Consider the following 15,685-nt stretch of genomic DNA (forward strand, 5'->3'; position numbering starts at 1 on the left):
TGCTTTTTCCAGACCTTCTGGTTTTTGGTTTGTTTTACTACAGATATCGAAACAGTGTGAAAATTAGAATTAAAGTCACCCGTGAAATTAGTCATAATTAAAGTCATAAATGAAAAGTAAGGTCGAAATTAAAGTCACCAAGGAAAAACAACGCTACAATTAAAGCCTCCAAAGAAAAGTAACGCCAAGATTAAAGACGCCATCGAAAATTAAAGCCACGGATAAAAATTAAAGCCACCAAGCGTACCCAAATAGCTTTTCTTAGCAGAAAATAAAGACAAAAAAACCCCTTCATGAACTTCTTTATTAATGGAGACTGTTGACTTGTATACCCAGCAGTTTGCAAGGGATTTTTAAAGAATATAGAGCCAAAGTTTATGGATTGTAACATCGTAATAGTTGTGACATCAAGACAACACAGTCACAGGGATCAGTGACAAATCGACTGTTCGCCCACATGGATGTTAATTGACTGCGTTGATGTGTACAGAGAGAGAGAGAGAGAGAGAGAGAGAGAGAGAGAGAGAGAGAGAGAGAGAGAGAGAGAGAGAGAGAGAACGGCATTCCTCCCGTACTTCTGTATATATGTACTTTCTTCCTCCCGAGCCCCTGTATACCTCCTGTCTCTCTATCCATCCATATGCCTGTTTCTCCATTAACCCATACCCCTGTCCCTCATTCTATACATACCCCTGTCTCTTTATCCATCCATACCCTTGTCACTCTACCCATCCATAACCTTATCTCTCTATCCATCCATACCCCTTGGCCAATCACTCTATAGATCCACACCCCTGTCTCTCTATCCTTCCATAACCCTATCTCTCTATCTATATGTACCCCTGTCTCTCTATCCATCCATTATCATACCCATGTCTCTTTATTCACCCGTATCCCTGTCACTCTATCCATCCATACTCCTATCTCTCTATCCATCCATAGCCCTAGTTCTCTATCTATACGTACCACAGTCTCTCTATCCATCCATACCCCTGTCACTCTATCCATCCGTACCCCTAGGCCTATCTCTTTATTAATCCACACCCCTATCTCTCTATCTATCCAGACCCCTGTTTCTCCATTAATCCACACCCCTGTCTCTCTATCCTTCCATACCCGTATCTCTCTATCTATATGTACCCCAGTCACTCTATCCAGCCATACCCTTTTCTCTCTATCCATCCATACCCCTATCTCTCTATCCATCCATACCCCCTGTCTCTCTATCCATCCTTACCCATGTCTCTCTATCCATCCGTATCACTGTCTCTCTATCTCGTCACCCCCCCCCCTACCCTCTACCATTACACTTAAACAAAGATCAAACTTGGTCTCTCAAAAGGACTGGTTTCTCCTCGATGGTCATCCAGCGAGAGAGGCAGAAAGAGAGTAGTTGAAGGGGTGAGAAAGGGTAGGGGTTGGAGGGGTGAGAGAAGGGGTGGGAGGAGGGAGGAAGGGGGACGGTTTGCGGTGAGAGCGGAGGTAGGGGGAGAGAGGGATGGAGGGTTGTATGGTCCATGTCCAGGTAAGCGAACCGACACAGACGACAGACGCACCAGTCACAGGTCAGCGCCCTCGATGCGACGTTAGCCTTGTTGCAGAGTGAGCCTTACGTGGGATGATGTACCAGACCCCCACCCCACTCCTCACCCCCTCACATATACATACAAATACGCACATACACATGCACAAACATGCACATACACACATACACACCCACATGCATACACACACACTTACACACACATACGCACACACACACACACACACACACACTTACACACACACGCATACCACACACTTACACACACTTCCACACTTATGCATACACACACACTTACACACATTTACACTTACACACACATACACACACATATACACACACGCGCGCACACACACACTCACACACACATACACACACGTACACACACACACACACACACACACACACACACACACACACACACACATAATCCAGAGCATGGCGTTGATTTAAGTAGGCCGTGGTATTTCGAAACTATTATTAAATTGTAACACAACTGAATTCGAATGATGGAATGCTTGCGTTATACGAGTAAAGTAAAAGCAACTTTTCGGGAGTGCTGGTAGCGTAAAATTAGCAAAAGTAGAGGAAAGGTCAACCCTTCTATATGGCTGTGAATGCTAGACAATCACTAAAGACAGTGAAAATAAAATAGAAGCAACAGAAATGTGGTTTCTTAGGAGACTGCTAAGAGTATCGTGGAAGGAAAAAAAGTAAGCAAGGTAGTGTTAAATGAAGCTCACATGGGACGCTCAATGTTAAAAACAATCAGGAAACGACAAATGCAGTTTTTGGGACACCTGAATAGACACAAAGGTCTTGAACATCTAGCTCTCACTGGCAAAATTGACGGCAAACGAGGCAAGGGTATGCCCAGAACAACTTACTTAGGGAACCTAAACAAATGGGTAACTGGGAAAGATCAGGGAAACGTAGCTTTTTTTAGAGCATCCGAGCAAAGGGATGAATGGAGAACCATGATCGCTGATGTCTGTCGCAGATCTGGCACTGGATGACGATGAGCAGAAAGGTAACATGACAATAAATTCTTGAGGAAAAAATCGCGTCTCTAAAGGTATTTAATTCTACTCACCAAAAGCACAATGCAGTAGCAGAGTCAGAGAGGTACGCGTGGCAGAGAGGTTATGGTGTTCGCCTCTCATTCAAAGGTCCCGGGTCCGAATCCGGGTAGGTACGGAAAAGTTTTCTTCTCTAAAATTACCTCCTTTCACCTCTATTCCTGCTTTCTACCAATGCCCTGTCGTCTGCTTTCGTCTCCACTTTCTGCCCCCACCCCTCACCTTCTTTGCCCCCTCCTCCGGGCTCCTGACGCTTTCTGCAGTCTTTCTACTGCTTCTCCCCGGCTCCTTCCTACTGCTGTCTTTTAGCCACACCCCTGATCTTCTGGTAGGAAAGATCTTTTTTTTATCGTTCTGGTGTGTTGTTTTTCTATTTTTTGTGTGTGTTTATATAGCGTAATGCCATTTCATTTGATGTTGTTCCTACCTTTACTTTAAATATATATTTTATATATATATATATATATATATATATATATATATATATATATATATATATATATATATATATATATATATATATTTATATATAATATAATATAATACATATCATATATTATATACTTTATATAATATATATCTCTCTCTATAATATATATCTTATATATATATATATATATATATATATATATATATATATATATATATATATATATATATATATATATATATATATATATATATCACATAAAATGTGTTATGTTAGAGAGTGTCTCCTCCAAAACCGAATACTGGCAGGCTCCTTGTGTGTGATTTCATAATTTACATGGAGTGCCCTGTACTTTTTTTTTGAGTTACACACGTTTAGAGATAAAACGGCTAATCTTCGGATAGTTGGATACACGCCCTTATTTGTTAATATTTACGGTTGTTTATGTGCTGTTCTAATTTTTATTTCATTCTGTGGTGAAACTTTTATTTTTCTCGTGTTTACACTCTGTGTGGCTACAAATGATATTCTTGATGCTTAAAACAGAGCACAAAAAATTCTACTGCATAAGATTAAGTTACCTATAGGCTACCAATATATTATTCGTCGTCATAGAGAGTTGAAAGCTTGAAAATTGATGGCAAGTTTTATGGCAACTTTTGCCATGTTCTTGCGGCAACTTTTGGACAAAAAATGGCAACAAACGCAGGTGCTAGAAATAAGTTTTAATAGAGACTTTAAAAAACGGACACCTGCAGCTGATTTTAAAAAATGGCATCGACAAACCAGACATGTACATTGCCGGTTCGGTTTCAGCAGACCGTCTCGACACGCGTTGACATGTGTCATCGAAAACTGTCTAGGCTGTAACATGCTTCCCCGCCGCGTCTCACCCTGACCGTTCCGTCGTTTTTTTTCTTGAACTAGACAGAATTTTAAACTGTTATCGGTGTTCATCAAGATAAATAATATTACAGTCAACAATGGTGTGACTTTTGATATAAAGCATTAATTTGTGTGATTCGATTTATTAGATTAGGTTTGTCAAATAATTTATTCATCTAGATGAGACATAATAAGTACATGAAAGGTCCACAGGGTGATTTTTTTTTCGACATATCTCGCGCAAACGCTGTTTTAGAACAATGAAATTTGAAACAGATAAACTTCATTGAAAAGGATGTGTTTTTTCAGAAAATTCATACAGAAGAAACTTATTTTCAGAACGGAAAAAGCATAAAAAATAAAACACCCATAAACACAAAATGCGCCAATTTACTAAAAAGACTCTCTCGCAAGGAAAGTCATGTGACGATTGATTTGATCTTTGTCTTCTTTTTTTTTGTATTACATTTAATTGTTCCTTCCTTGTGACATTAAACAATATTTAACTTCTCTTATGGAGTTAAAGAACAAACATTTTTGTTCTGAAATTTCTAAAACAAATGCTCCACATGTCCTCCTTTGGACTCCAAACATCTTTTAACGCGTCGTTTGAAATGCTTGATGACGACCAAACACAGTTCCCGCGGAATGTTTCTCACTTCATCACGGATTGCTTGTTTCATAATTTCAATGTTTTCTAACTGGTTTTGAAATATCCTGTCCTTCAGAAAGGTGAGCAGTGTGGGTGGCTTTAAGCGCTCATGGTTTGGTGTGTCCTCTTTTTTGAAGACGCAGACGGACATGTTGCAACTGTGAACACAGACCGATACATCGAGGTGCTGAAGAAATTCTGGACGGATGTGGGGAGACACCGGCACTTGGATTGCCAAGACCAGTGGTTCATGCAAGATGCTTTTCAAACACCTTAATTTGGGTTGGTTTGGGGTTTTGTTTGATATTTTTGTAAACATAGAGAGGTCTTCTTATTAACAATTCTAGTCAAACAATTGATGACCTGACATTTTGGGATGTTTCACGTAGTACAGCTAAATTTCCACACAAGCAGATATAGTCCCCCCTCCCCACCTCTTCCTCTTCAATAACATAATAGTGTTGATAGGGCGATGAACCTTAACCAATGCACTTGTTCACAGTATTGGCCTTCAGACACTGGGTCGACGACTTCTCCTAGTACTTAAGTCACATAATGTAAAATACCCGGCGAGAGAGCAGCTAAGTTGTTAACTTTATTATGAATCGACGGGTGAAAAGTTTGAAACCATACCTCCCAGTAACCAGGGTTAATTGATTTACTGATAAAGAACCTGTCAAAGCACTAAACTTGTCATTCTAATCTAAATCATTTTGTGCATGAATTGACCAGGTTAAGATGGAACCCAGTTTGAGCCAGTCAGCTTTCATTAAGAAAGATCTAATCTATTAGTTTAAATACTATAACTCGCCGTCGTCCACGTACATCTCGGCCTATATACTTATTATGACGGCGAACAGTGGCACACTGCTGCGCCAAACCGGAGATGACTAGTGTACATGTACTTTTTTGTCTTTGGCCAAACCGGCTACATGACTCCTCGTGTCACGGCTGTGCAGGGAACCGGCCACCTGCAGAGAACCAACTGGCCGCCTGCATTGTGCTGCACATTGTTTGCCATTTCATAACCTGCTTCATGCGAAATAAAACTATCGGTTGTGGTATTTAAGAAAAATCAAATAGTAAGTGGTCCCAACACTTATAACTTAAACTTTTGTATAAAAATATGAAAGATTGTGCAGCGTGTTTTAACAATAATCAGCTTTTTGTCCCATCTGTAAAAATTGCCTTTCTGCATGTTTTGGTATGTGAATCCCATCGACGATATGACCTTATGTAGTTGCGATCGCCGTAAAACACTTACCAAAAAAAAAGAGAGGTGCGATAACTAAAATAGTGACTTGGAAAGAAGTTACGTGTGCGTAGTATATGTATGTGTGTACGTGCTTGTATGTGTGGGTACGATTTTGTGGATCTGCTTGTGTGCGTATATGTGCTTGTGTGTATATATGTATGTGCGTGTGTGTATGTATGCGTGTGCGTGTGTGTATGTATGCGTGTGTGTGTCTGTGTATGTGCGTGCGTGTGTGTGTGTGTCCTTGTGTGGATGTATGAGAGTGGGAGCGATAAAAAGAAAGAGAAAGTATGAAGGTTTAACGCCTTCTGCAACGTCGTACGATTTTGTAAGAGATAAGAGATAACGTCTAAAACCAAACACTCCTGTCAGTGATACATGTTTTTTTCTCCCCCAAAAATAGGCACAGATATCAAATAAAATGTGGGGTCAAGCGTCAATGCACCCAACTAAAAAAAAGGCTTGTACTTTTTATTTTCTCCCACTTCTTGCACTTTGACCGCGGGTGGTTGTAGGGTAAAATTCTTCACAATAATATAGAACTTTCACTTCTGCATTCTTTATCTGAGACATAACAAGGCCAATAACAATAAACTCGCGATGAAAAACGCGAATTCATGGTCCTGACGTGTGCCCAATGGTTAGACATGCTTGTGCCCAAAGAATTTCTTTGGTCTGCAGCTAGTAGGACATAATACGTGGTGCCCACTACGGCTGGATCGGGCCGATCGTCCCGACTCGGTCGCCTGAAACTGAAAACAAACACGTTTGTTTTTTGAGGCGACCGAGTCGCGGGCGATCGGCCCGATCAGCCCGATCGGCCGATCATCCGTAGTGGGCACCCTGTATAACGTGTCCGCTACGTCCTTGAAGGGTGGCATAGTTGTTGTATCTGGGACTCCTGGCCTTGTCCTGGTTCACAAGCCACAAGTTTTCTTCGCGTTAAAGCGAAGCGCCTATCTGCTAACCGCTACACCACAGACGCTGGTTGCAAGAGTCGGCTGGTTCATGTAATGTGTAAAACGATTTAAAAAAGGAAAACGTCATTTGTGAGTGTTGGTGGGTGCGCTGGTGTGGTTTGCTTCTTCTTTCCTATCAAACATCTATTGTCCTTATCTCCCCTTCTTCTTTGTTATGTATGTTACTCTTTTGTAACACCTCTAATCTTCTGGCGCTCATATGACCTTATGCAGTAGAGAGCGCTGTAAAACCTCTACTAAAAGTGAAACTAAAAGCGTTGTTTAACATTTTCCATAATCCCGAAGTTCTGCAGTCCGAGTTCAAAGTTGAAAGACTGTGACGTAGGGTACTATTCCCGAACGAAATTCATGATGATGGGCCTACCCCCCTTTCGGTACACCAACGTAACGGTTAGGAAAGACAAGCGTGACTGGCCCACAGTGTGTCTCATTCTAGACTGTAGAAGTACAGATATACTCGCCTTTAGTGCGGTCCAAAAATTCGTGGCGCAACTTATTAGTCAAATATTTCCTAAACTATTGAACATAGACTTCCAGATTTTGCACGATGACTTGTATCAATTTGTCTTAAAAGATCAATATTTTTGTTAACACCTGTAGCTGCATTCTAGAAAATTCACTAATAAATACGAATTCAAAAATCCAAGTGAGTGGTTTCTACAGATTTTAAGCAAGGGGTTTACAGGGGGACAATATCGCTTTCACAAGCAAGTCCTTTTTTCCCATAATAGTGATACTATCTTTATCGAACGCATATTTTGAGAATCTTTAGTGAAGAAAAGTGTTCACTATAAAATTAATGGCTTGTAACAAGTTTTGTCATCAAAAAGTGTCATTGCTGAGCTGTGGCAAAGGCCATATGCGTACGTGTACAAAATATGTGAGAGAGAAGAGGGAAGTGCTGTGAACAATCCCATTTTCTTTGTGACGAAGATTTATAATTAATTTATATAAATTTATGAAGAAATGTTATTTAATCTAGCCTCACTTATTGCAGAAAAAAATGTGATTAAGTTAAGACAAACTGATACAAAAAGCTGTGTAAAGTATGGATGACATTGATTCACCCGATAAAGAGATATACTTTGAAGATAAGTTGCATCACGAATTTTTTACCGCACTATAGTACTTTCACCACGTCGCCATAATGCAATGTCTGAGCTTTCTCTCGACACTAGTTCGCTCCTAAAATCTTCAAGACCAAAACACTTCTAGGTTACTCAAAGTGCAGGAACCAAATTATAGTTTGTGTGAGTAAAGAGGATCACATCGACTCAATAACACTCAATCTGTACCATACAAATTCATATCCGCACACAACTCACCCTTTCGTTAGTTACTCCTGTCTGTATCAGATGTGGCAATCCTTCTGTGTGTGTACTGGTAGTGCCAAATGAAACTCTCCTAGGCGGTGATGTTGTAAATCCAGGAGCCCAGTATACCTGTGGTCATCCAGTCAGGGACGCTAGGTTGGCATTGGATGAATAGACAAAATAACGTTATTATTTCACATGCCGTGACGATGTTTGAATAGCACAACTTAGGAAATAACGTTGTTCTCGCAAAATTTGCTACAGGCTGCAGTAATCGTTTGACTCAAAAGATGAAACATTTTTATTGGGTGTGTAGTTGAGCTTCACCAGAAAAAATAAAGGAAGACTGTCTAGAGGGAGATATAATTTTTTTTAAAGAGTACTCTGACAAAGGAGATTTTTAAAATTCAGAAAACAATCAAAATGGTTTTCAGGGCTTTTTGCTTTTTTTTTTTTTTGCTGGTTTTTGTTGTTGTTGTTGTTTCTTTTTTATTCCTTTTTAACAAAATCGGACTTAACTGAAAGTTAGGGAGAAATGGTGGCGAAGATTAACTTTTTATCGATATTACCTAAGCATAGATCTACTATCGATATCAAAGATCGCACACAACAAGATAGTTCACTCCTCTCTTTCAGCCAAATAAAAAAGTGTCCTCAAAATGCGGTGGCGCCCTCTTCGAAAAAGTGCGGACTTTGAGAACAGAGTTACCCTACTTCTGAAAAAAAACAATAAACGCGAAACTAACCAACTGCGCTATCCCTGTTCTTCTTCTGGAGAAACGAAATAGAGCTTCAAAACAAAAACAGCAGCGCCATCTAAACCAATGAACGGACTTCCGCGGACACTTTTTGACTGACGGAACTATCTTGTTATATACGATCTTTGCCGATAGCAAAGATAGTGAATAACAAGATGGGCCACTCAGCCAAAAAAGTGTCCGCAGGAAGTATGCTCTTTGCTTCAGATGGCGCTGCAGTCTGTTTTGAAGCTCTCTTTCGTTTTTCCAAAAGAAGAATAGGAATAACACGTCCTTGCGTGCGCAGATCGACTGCTGTTCATCAGCAGTTCGGGTACGTTCAGTGCGGAGTTTTAGGGTTTTTTATTTTAATGACCTCTCGCCTTTCATTCTAAAGTCAAATTAATCGAAGAAAACCATCACCCTTTTCTCCGGAAGAGGTTTTTTGTCAGCGTAACCATTTTAAAAACGTTTTCTTCCGTAATTTATCCCAAAACTTGCTAGTTTCACTTTCATTTTTTAAAACTCAAGTAGGGTAACTCTGTTCGCAAAAGTGCGCTTTTGTGAAGAGGGCGCCACCAAATTTTGAGGACACTTTTTTAAATGGCTCAAAGAGAGAAGTGGCCCATCTTGTTATGTACTATCATTGCCGATAGTAAGAGCGGTTCTGGTATCGATATTGTCTTTCCAAAGTGAAACGTCATGTAATGTGAAGGGACAAGCAAAGGTCAGCAAAATCTGGGAACAAGAAATTGAAAAACAGACACACACTCACACACACACACGAGCGTGCACACACACGCATCTACCCGCACACACACACACACTCACACACACACACACACACACATGCACATACACGCGCGCGCACACACTACAAACACAAACAAAATCAAACACACAAGAACACACACAAACACACTCACAATCAAGCATACACACTTAAGTACACAATACACATCCCTAAACTCACAAACAAACACATAGGCACATACAAACACACACATACAAACAAACAAACACATACACACACACACACACGCGCACACACACTTACACACACACAAAGACAGCCGTGCTATTCGGGCTGAAGCAGTCAGCAGCCGGTGCCTTTAGTACCGTTGGGGTTGAGATAAGGTTGAAGACTTTTGAACTTGCAATCTCTCCTTGTCAAGAGTGACACTGTAAAACCTGGAAAAAGTTCAAGGAATGACTCTGCTTACTAATCTACGTGTCACACAGGAGCAAAGGCTGTACCCGGGGTTTTATGCACCCCGCATAATTTAGCAAAATTTGATCATTTTTTGTATAAGTTCTGATTATTTTCCTTTATAATTCTTTGTTAAAATTACAGAATCGCATAATTTCTTATTTTTGGGCTAAGTTTGCATAAAGTCATAATTTTTGGGGCGCATAAAACCGTGGGTACAGCAAAGGGCGGCCGGCGGTTTGAATCCCGTCTGCCTACAGAATTCAGTATGTCCTGTGAGCCCGCGATGTACAGAAAAGTGGGAAGACATGGAGTTTTTATTTTTATTTAGTAGAAGTTTTACGGCGCTTGCAAGTGCATAATAAGGTCATATGAGCGCCAAGGGGTGGATGTCAGCAGAGAAGTCCTCACAGGAAATCAGACTTACTCTGCTCACTTCTCTAGCTTCAACAGCACAAAGTCTATTTCGACTATCAAGGTGCCCCGAAAATAGCGGGTCACACGAGTGTGACAAACATACAAAAGAAGTAGAGGAAAAGGACGATGGTAAGGATTAGGAAAGAAAAAGCAGCAGTTCCCTGTTAAGGTTCAGGCACAGTAAAGTTATGAGCATGACATAGTTGGATCAGCCCATTTACAATTCTACTGTGCATTAGAACGAGAAATGTCCCCCTTTTGGGAATGGCCTAAAGACACTTTAGTCAGTGGCACCGCCCCGGGGGGGGGGGGGGGGGTTAGTATGTCGTGTGAGCCGGCGATGTACAGAAAAGTGGGAAGACAAGGAGTGACATTAAGTGACTAGCCCAAGATAGGGAAAGGTGGAAAGTGTTTGTTCGTGGCCTATATCTTGATCCAGGGTTAGAAAGGCAATGATGACGATGCGAGCCCACCCAGTCATTAATATAGTAATTTATATAATGAATAATATTTTAATATCGCCCGCGGTGAGTTGAAAATCAGTCAAAACTAAAGTGTCCGTCTTGAAAAAAAGAAATGAGTAGTTCCGGGTCCACACTGAAGCAAAAATAGCCTTAGATATTACAATCTGATGAAATACCTTCCTGTCCACACTGAAGCAATACATAACATAAAAATAATATTAAAATTTATAGGCTACTATTTCGTGACATGCCTTTGAATTGACATGACGCTATTGTATTACTTTTCGTCTCGCATTAGAGAATTTGGCTATTTCAACAGAATTTAGCCAGTGTTCTCCTGCTTTGGTCAATGAGACATTCAAAGAGCACACAGGAAAAATGGGCACAGTCACAAACTGGACATTGTAAGGGTGTCATTTTTTAAGCTTGTGAACTCCGAACTTCATAATTTGTTTGACTGGTGGGTTTTTATTTTATTTTTATTTTATTTTTTTATTTTTGGGGTTATGTTTGATGAATAGGAAATCAAATAACAACAATCAACCAACAGCTGAACAGAAATTCAGTTATGAGTCAACAAGCGTTCAACATTGCTACTCTCACGACTTTCAGTTTGTGACTATGCCCGTTTTTCCCCTGCGCTCTTAATCCGGCCCCCGACTTGGACTCCTGCCAGCTCTTGTATTCAGAACTTTTGGGCGGGGTATAGTGAGAAATACGAACTCGCGAAACTTGTTCTGGTAAAAGTCAACTTGAACCTTCCATATAAAAAATGAAATGGTATAATGTTTAACGCCCCCAACAACACTCTAAGGTTATTTAAAAGACGGGACCTACGAGTTAAACATCCGTATACAAAGCTTTCGCCCCAAATAGGAAATTGGTGCAAAGGGCCTTTCCCAAGGGCACAACGTCCGGCCGAACTGAGGTCTGAACCCCCGAACCCGCAGTCTCACGATGACGTGTCTATTAACCTTACCACTCGACTACCAACGCCACCTGAGTCCTGTGGCACTTCCTTGGCCTACTGCGAATGCTCGGGGTCTCCTCTCTGGGCGGGGCAACATATGGGTCGCGCAACCCCATGCGAGATAGACCCTCTCAAATTTTAAAAGGCGGAGGGGTGTGTGCAGTGATTTAGTCTACTTTTACCAGTGACCCTCTCTGCTTTTAACCAGCGTTGTACCTTGCATTGGTATTTAACTCTTTCACTACTGAGCAGTTGTCCTTGGCTAAGAGCGAACTGAACCATGTAAGGCAATCAACTGGAAAGATACCAGAAACATTTACTGGTCTGGGGATGAAATATTACAAATAATTCTGACGAGAAATTGTAGAAGTAATCCATTACTGGAGATTGTTTTGCATGAAAGAGTATATAAAACTTAAATGTATTGCCAGCAAGTAAGCCGAGTGTTTTTAATTCTGCAAGCACTCAGGAAATGACTGAAATTTGAGCCTTCGCAATAAGTCATTCCGTAGAGAGAAAGCACTAGAAAGCAGTGTCGTTGAAACCATTGCGATCTCAGCCATTTATTGATGTACACAGTACATACCATTCACGTCCAAAAGTATCGTTGGAAATCCTAGACCAAAATGAGAAGGACCCTATTCGTAAATAGCGAAAAGAAATTGGTCTTGGATTTTAATTTTTTTTCTCTCCATGGCATACTTTATGAAGAACATTGTATCTTGAAAGTTTTAACCTTCCACCAGCGAAATTTTCACGGAATAATGTTAACATAAATATCTCTGTCTTGTCGGAAGATTTTAGCACGAGAAATGATTAAACTTTCAGAAGGAAAAAAAACCAATTTACAATAAACACAATGCATTACTTTTCGGTCATAAAAAAGGGTTTTTGGAAAAGTCTGTCCTTATTCAAAAAGTAGGATGAGTAACAGAGATCTGTCTTAAAAGGATACATATATTTTCTGAAACTGAAAATTGGTCGCTTTTCAGGACAAACGGGCTAACCCAGATTTCCGGGGTTTCCAGAAATCTTGACCTACACCAAAAGTGGGCATTGCCCTACCTATAGATTCTAGCAGAAGTTTGGTTTCATTGGTGTGTACATTTGTCTGGTTTTAGAGAAAGCTCTTTTAAAGAAACTGAACAAGGGGCAAAAACTTTACCTTCGATTTTCTCAAAACAGCATTTTTCGGGATAGCCCCTTTGTGCTTAAAAAGCGACCAATTGGCTCTGAACAAAGCTCCCTCTGGCCCCTCCTCAACAGACATGTCCCTATAAAACTTCACACATCACAGGCTTGTCCGTGGGTGGTTGGCGTGTGCTCTGGTGTGGTTTGCTTCTTCTTTCCTATCAAACGTCTATCGTCTTTAACTCCCCTCCTTCTTTTTGTGTTTGTTACTGTCTTGTAACACCTCTAATCTTCTAGCGCTCATATGACCTTATGCAGTTGCGAGCGCCTGAAAATCTCTTCTAAAACTGCACACATCATAGACTTGTCCCATTTAGAGAACTACAACTAACAGACAACACCTTGTCCACGCCTGTCCTCAAACCTCCACAATGATGATTGATTACTCCGCTTTGATAACTGATAACATCTAGCTCGCACTGTGCAGCAGTGAACACGTCAAACCTCCATTTGCTGAGAACAATACTCCATATTATTCTGGTGAGAGTTCGGCGCATGAATTACAACAATGCTCTAGTTCTCCGGGACTTCAGGGAGCCATGATACGATAGTGGGATAAATAAAGAAAAAAAAATAATAAAAAGCTCAAAACAAAACAAAAAACAAAGAGTCCGCCAAATCCCTGAGGGGTACCTCCCTCTCGCCATAAATTAGTTTTATTGTCGGGAAGACTGGAAGATTGTGATAATAAGAGATAACGATCTTTCTCGAAGTTAAGTTTCAGTTTTGTTTTTGTATGAGTTTCACGACACTTGAAAAACGACAGGGCCATATCATGGCTGTTGAAGTTAGAGGTAATATCAACCAGAGAGTAATTCACATACAAAAGAGAGGAGGTATGAGAGATATGAACAATTGGTGTTTGAAAGAAAAGAAACAAACCGAAACCACAGCACTCACCTTCCACCCATTTGTTAAGAGTGCTAACAACTTGTGATTAAAGACAGAGAAAAAATCATCTTTCTCGGAGAGCTCTTACCTGTCATGGAAGAATAATGAATCAGGGTGTACCTGCGTCAGTGAAGGAGCGGTTCGGCACTTATATGACCTTCTTATTGTGTTGCAAGTGCCGTAAAACACTTACTATTTTTTAAAAGATGGAGCGGTAAAGTATCTCACCGTCAAACACAGTAGACCTGACTTCGATTCCCTTTTGGGGACAGAACTTTTATCGAGTAGCTATATCTTTCAGCTAGGACGCTATATCCCTCTCAATTCGGGTTGGACAAGAAAGGTATGGTCGAAGCCTGCTTCCTAATTTTTTAATAATCCAAATAGTGTCGATAGGGGAATTAAACATCTATACCTAAAGCCTAAAGAGAAAAAAGAGAGGCCATGTGTATCACCTCCTTCTTAACTACATGTATAACCCCTCATCCTACCATCTAGCTCCCTGCCGCTAAAACTCCAATCTTCACATACGTATATTACACTCGTATAGTGGTGTCAAAATGAAACTTGTAAATGTAACCATCCAATCATCGTGTTAAAGCCTTGCACTACCTACTCGTGCAGCATACCAATTTAAAGCTAAATACATTCTGCATCATCTGACACACTAATATTTTATCTATGTTAAGAGACGCCCAGTATCACGATCACTCAAATTTTACCTTAAAAATCAGGCTTGGCAGAAATGTGCGAAAACATAAAAGTTTGTCAGCGCGTGTATTGACGTGCATCAGCATTGGTGGAATTGATATACTTTATTGAATATCAAGTGAAAAGAGAATATTATTGTGTCTGCAATGAACAGCATCTTCTGGCGATATTTTCAAACATAATATCTGAAAATAGAGCAGCTTCAAAATACCACGCAAAACCTGGACTTAACATCACATATGCTCATTAGTATGATTTTGTTTTATTCTGGAGCTATACTTGGTTTCATGTAGAGCACGAAACCTTTTTTTTAATAGACTGTGTTAGTAAGATTTTGGACACAATAAGTCAGTGAAGAACAGAGGCCACAAAACTGCCACTGTCGTGGGTGGAATGAACAAAATCTCCTTCATGAAAGTCACTGGAAGGCTTAGTTTAGTAGATTACATCGCGCAAGTGCTTGAACGTCATGTCTTACCCTTATTTTTGTCATTTAAGTAGATATCTCCATACCTACATAGCAAAGCACTTCCTCACAGAGCCGATGCCGTATCTAGACAATTTTTGGAAAACCAAATCATATCAAAGTTGGAATGGTCACCAGTAAATGACCCCGATATCAATCCTACAAGTATGTGAAGGCCCATGAAACAGCGGCTGAAGAAAAGCGACTGTGCTCTCAATTCATACCCTTTTTTTGCAACTCTCACTGACATTTGGGGTGAAATGTCCAAAATTTAATAGAGTCGATGCCCAAAGGTTTTGCAAAGTCTGATTTTTTAAGGTCAGTTTTGAGTGACCATACGTCGAGTGTCTCTTAACAAAGACGAAAAATAAAAGTGTATCAGATATAATGCAGAAGCAGAATTTATTTAGCTTTAAATCGGTATGCTGCATGGGTGGGCGGTGCAAGGCTTTAACAAGCTGATAAGGTGATTACATTTTTATACATATATA

The 15,685-nt window shown here is 40.3% G+C and overlaps 1 long non-coding RNA gene across 1 annotated transcript in view; it reads right to left on the minus strand.

Moving 5' to 3' along the window:
• Positions 1–7,831: 7,831 nt before the first annotated feature.
• Positions 7,832–15,685, minus strand: part of LOC118477767 — a 9,783-nt gene continuing 1,929 nt past the window's right edge. The window contains exons 2-3 of the long non-coding RNA XR_004858596.1: positions 9,932–10,065; positions 7,832–8,289 (exon numbers count right to left, since the gene is read on the minus strand). This is a non-coding gene — a long non-coding RNA (uncharacterized LOC118477767). The remainder of the gene's footprint in view (positions 8,290–9,931; positions 10,066–15,685) is intronic.

The sequence above is a fragment of the Aplysia californica genome, unplaced genomic scaffold (assembly GCF_000002075.1).
Source record: "Aplysia californica isolate F4 #8 unplaced genomic scaffold, AplCal3.0 scaffold00209, whole genome shotgun sequence".
In the NCBI taxonomy this organism is placed as follows: Eukaryota; Metazoa; Mollusca; class Gastropoda; order Aplysiida; family Aplysiidae; genus Aplysia; species Aplysia californica.